The sequence below is a fragment of the Nycticebus coucang genome, chromosome 6 (genome assembly GCF_027406575.1).
Source record: "Nycticebus coucang isolate mNycCou1 chromosome 6, mNycCou1.pri, whole genome shotgun sequence".
NCBI classification, from domain to species: domain Eukaryota; kingdom Metazoa; phylum Chordata; class Mammalia; order Primates; family Lorisidae; genus Nycticebus; species Nycticebus coucang.
Window position 1 is genome coordinate 47,868,182 of NC_069785.1, and position 5,235 is coordinate 47,873,416.

Here is a 5,235-nt window from a genome sequence, read left to right on the forward strand (position 1 = left end):
TGGTCTCGAACTTCTTCCCACCTTGGCCTCCCAAAGTGCTAGGATTATAGGCATGAGCCAATATGCCCAGCCAACTCTCCATTCTTTATGGTAATGGCATCATGTGCAGTCAGTTATCTTGCTTTCTTCTCTCCTGGCCTCTCTCCTCCCCTCCCCCTCCCCACCCCTTCCTTCTCTCCTCTTCTCTTCTTTCCATTCCCTCAAAAGTGCTATAAATTATTATTTTAGTCATTTGGGGAAGGAGAGAACTAAGATAAAGGTCCATGTCTTTATATCACCGAAACAATCAATTTGGTAGCTCAAAAAATTCTGTTAAATTGGTTGAAAAATAGCTGTTTGAATGATTTATTTACTAAGATTAAGAGTTCTTGGATCTGTAATCCAGGCAGGTAACTAGTCATAATATCAAAATTCTACCTTCACTCTTTCCTTTCCAAGGAAGATTGCACTGGCTCGCAGGACATCCACAGGTAGAGTTTCGATGGATTTCGCAGGAGAGGTAGTCGACTTCAATCTCTTGGAGCCAGGCCTAAAAATGGTTTCAGAACAGTTCAAAAATCCACATACTCCAAACCAGGAAAAGACTTTTTCTTTTTCTTTTTATAAATGGACTTAATTCACTTTATTATTCTTGTATAAAAATCCTATGTTGTAGCCACAGCTGGAGCTGGGTCCTCTGCCCAGAGACTCTGGTGTGGGTCTTGACAAGATGGTCAGTGAATTCCTGGTAAGGAGACTTGGTGAACACTGTCTCCTTCCAGAGGTCAGGAGTGAGACAGCTGTAGGTCTTGGAATGGCATCAGAAGTGGTGGTGGCCAACCAAGTTGCCTAGGGCTGAAGAACAGCCCTGCTGAGGTAGACTGAGGTGTGGCAGTCATTGATGCCAGCCATCAGCAGCAGCTTCTTATGCAGGAAGGCAGAGATGATGCCAGTTCCTCTAGGCACAGGGATGAGAAGTACAAGCACAGAGCTACAGCAGCCTGTCACCTTGCAAGGAACAGTGTGAGGCTCTCCCATCATGTCCCCCCAGCAGCCTCTCAGTGCTGGGACAGTAGAGAGTGTAGCTGGGATGACAGCCCCTCGGAAGCCAATGGCTACTTCCTTGGAGCACCTAACACCCAGAACAACATGGCCATTGTTTTCCACAATGGCAACAAACGCCTTGAACCTGGTCTGCTGGCCAGCGTGGGTCTGCTCTTGCACTGGCATAATCTTCAAAACCTCATCCTTGAGAGATGCCCCCAGGAAAATGTCACCGACCCTTGATGGGCAGGGAGAGGAGATAGATCCCCTCTGGGAACTTGATCTTCATGTCCTTGACCAGGGTGGTGACGGCATCCACTGTGTCCTGGGCCTTACCCCAGGGAGCTCCATGACGCCGACCACAGCTGCGACCCTGCCCTGAATGCTGCTGCTGACGCCTTGGTGGAAACCGCCACCACCTTCCGTTCAGGACCCCTGGGATTTCCAGCCCTCCCGGCCAGGGTCACCTGCATTTGGTGTTTTCGCTGGAGAAGAAGGAAAAAGACCTTTCAGCTCAGGTAAACCAATGGTCTTTTACGTGTGACAGTTTCCAATTCAAAGACGTTGTAATCTCAACTTTCCTCATCAAGTATTGAGTGATACTGGGGAAATGTCGTTGGTGGCATCTGAAGGTGAATACAACGTTGGTACATGTTCTTAGTAAACATGCCTCCTGACGGCCTTCTCAGGCCATATACATCAGACCTTCCTGCAAGATCACTGGTGTGAGGCTCTTCATCTTTAGTACCCAGCTGTGGAAGAGACAGTTCTGTTGTCCATAAAATTTCTAGAACTCTGTTTGAGGCTTCTGATACTGTGCCTGGGTTGCTTTCACGGGCTTCATGGATCGTATTTGTGGTTGGAGGCTCAAGGTCATGGAGTGGAGTTTTGCAATGGCTATATAGTGATGATTCCATAGGCTTGGTGCCTCACTGCCTCAGGAAGATGTTGATTTCACATCCATGAATTCTTTCCTCCTGTTCTTGAATCTGATTGAATGAGGGTCTGTCTGAGGATTGTTTCCTGAATCATGATGAATCTTGTGAATGTGATTATATGCTGTCTGTAAGCTGGAAACTAGGGGGCTGGGGGTATAACCTCCACTTTGAGGCCCAAGGCTGGAGAACCAGGAGGGCTGCTTGAGTAAGCCCTGGAGTCTGAAAGCACCAGAACCTGAAGTTCTGATGCCCCAGGGCAGGAGGAGATGAATATGTCACCTGCAGAAGTGATCCTTGTTTCTACATTTTTATTATTTGTATCAAATTTCCTTTGTCTTGGTGCATTAAATAGAAGGTCTAATATAATATTGACTATTAGGAGTGATGGTAAGCACCACTGTCGTCTCACTTTAGTAGACCTGCTCACAAACTAGTGTTGCCATTCATCGTGAAGTGCTATGTGGATTTTGGGGAGATACCCTTTACCAGGCTAAGTTCCCATTTATTAACAGATATAGACAGAAGTGTGGGTTATATTTTCCTGGAGACTCAAAGTAAGCGTGTGTATAATGTTTCTATAAATACATATACAAAGTAGATTAGTTATTGGCATTAGATTCAATTATTAATATTTAATAGTTTATGTATAGATAAAACATTTATTTAAAAAATCTCAGACTACACAAAAGTATGTCTGAATAAATAAGAAGGAAAGAAATTTTTAAAAAGCAAAAATTAAGTGGGAACATAGCCATCCCCTTCCCTCTCCTTTCTCCTTGCTCCCTCATTGATGGGAGGTTTTTTGTAATGTGGGCATGTCTGAGATCCTATACTGGCTTCATATTAGTATCAAGTACATTGGATTCTTGCTTCTCCATTCTTGTGATACTTTGCTAAGAAGAATGTGTTTCAATTCCATCCAGGTTAATACAAAGATGAAAAGTCTCCATTTTTTTAATGGCTGCATATTATTCCATGGCATACATGCATCATAGTTCTTGGTACCCTTAAGTTAATGTGAAACAATTAATTTTTAAAAATTACAGTATATATTAAAAAAAGGACATAAAAAATAATGTTTTTTCTTTTCACATATACATGTGTTCATTAGGCTGCCACTTTTTGCCTTCACAAAATTAAAAAGGCTTAAACTTTAACAACTATAACAATGTTTAAGATAGGGACCAGAAGCAAAAACCTCAGAAAGAACAAAGGAAGACAAATACATTCAGAAAAGAAATCAGATGATTGCTGCTACAAAGTATTAAGCAATAATAATAATAATAATGCAAAGAAAGTAACATTCACATTGTCAAATAAGAGTACGTGTATTATAGAATGCTTTGATTCTGAGGTTCAGTATGGAATCATCAATTAACTACTTATTATTATTTTTCCCAAAGTATCAAAAATAGACAACTAATATTTATAAATAAAGATAAAAGATAATTAAAAAAATAGATTATGCCAAATCTTATAGACAATAGAAAAAGAAGAAATACTTCAAAATCATTCTCTTAATCTGGATACACCTGATATTAAAATTAGAAAAAATATATTATTATAAAGGGGAAATTACAAATATAATTCACTTACAAATGAGGATGCAGTATCCTGTATCCTAAACAACATATTAACAAGTTGAAGTAAAAATTAATGTTTAAGTAATGTACTTTAGTCAAAATCAAATCCAATTTATGTGAGAATTAGTCACTATTTTCTTTCTTCTTTTTCTTATCCTCACCCACTCCTTCTTTCTCTGTCTGCTTGCCCTTTCCCCCATGCCCCACCATGTCATTGATTGTCATTAATTATCCTCATGTCAAAGTTGAATACATAGGATGCATAATTCTCCATTCCTGTGATGCTTCACTAAGAATCATGTGTTCCACCTCCATCCAGGTTAGTACAAACGCTGCAAAATATCCATTTTTTAAAATAGCTGATTAATATTCCATGGTGTACATATACCATAGCTTGCCAATCCATTCCTAGGTTGAAGGACATTTAGACTGTTTTCACATTTTAGCAATTGTAAATTGGGCTGCAATAAACAGCCAAGTACAAGTATCTTTATAATAAAAGACTTTTTTTCCTTCTGGATAGATGCCCATTAATGGCATTGCAGGATCAAATGGGAGGTCTAGGTTATGTTTTTTGAGGTTTCTCCATACTTCCTTCCAAAAAGGTTGTATTAGTTTGCAGTCCCACCAGCAATGTAAAAGTGTTCCTTTCTCTCTGTGCCAGCATCTTCAGTTTTGAGATTTTGTGATATAGGCCATTCTCGCTGGGGTTAGATCATATCTCAGGGTGGTTTTAATCTGCATTTCTCTACTAATTAGGGATGATGAGCATTTTGTCATGTGTTTGCTGGCCATTCGTCTGTCTTCTTCTTTTTTTTTTTTTTGAAGGGTAATTTTTTTAATCCAGATTTCACAAACTCATGGTGCAAAAAAAATATGGAACGCTTCACGAATTTGCGTGTCATCCTTGTGCAGGGGCAATGCTAATCTTCTCTGTATCGTTCCAATTTTAGTATATGTGCTGCCGAAGCAAGCACTCGTCTGTCTTCTTTAGAGAAGGTTTTGTTCATTTCTCTTCCCCATTGATGTATGGCATTGTTGGTATTTTTCTCTTGTGGATTAATTGAAGTTCTTTATGGATCCTAGTTACTAAGCTTTTGTCTGATTCAAAATATGCAAATATCCTTTCCCATTGGGTAGGTGTCTATTTGCTTTGGTTGTCTCCTTGGCTGTACAGAAGCTTTTCAGTTTAATTAAATCCCATTTGTTTATTATTGCTGTTGATGCTATTGTTATGGCAGTCTTCTTCACAAAGTCTTTCCCCAGGCCAATATTTTCCAGTGTTTTTCCTATGCTTTCTTTGAGGATTTTTATTGTTTCATGCCTTAAATTTAAGTCTTTTATCCATCTTGAATCAATTTTGGTGAGTGGAGAAAGGTGTGGGTCCAGTTTCAGTTTTTTACATGTGGATATCCAATTCTCCCAGCACCGTTTATTGAATAGGGAGTCTTTCCCCCATGGACATTCTTGTTAAGTTTATCGAAGATTAGGTGGCTGTAAGTTACTGGTTTCATTTCCTGGTTTTCTGTTCAATTATAAATGTCTATGTCTCTGTGTTTGGGCCAGTACCAGGCTGTCTTGACCACTATGGCTTTGTAGTACAGCCTAAAATCTGGTATGGTGATGCCCCTGGCTTTGTTTTTATTACTAAGAACTGCCTTAGCTATACGGGGTTTTTCCTGGTTTCATAC

At 39.8% G+C, this 5,235-nt stretch overlaps 1 non-coding gene and 1 pseudogene across 1 annotated transcript; both read right to left on the reverse strand.

Moving 5' to 3' along the window:
- Positions 1-644: 644 nt before the first annotated feature.
- LOC128588678 (40S ribosomal protein S2-like) lies at positions 645-1,940 on the reverse strand (annotated as a pseudogene).
- Positions 1,941-4,414: 2,474 nt separating this feature from the next.
- Positions 4,415-4,521, reverse strand: LOC128589310 (U6 spliceosomal RNA). The gene has a single exon (XR_008380905.1). It is a non-coding gene; the product is annotated as a U6 spliceosomal RNA (small nuclear RNA).
- Between the last annotated feature and the right edge of the window lie 714 nt (positions 4,522-5,235).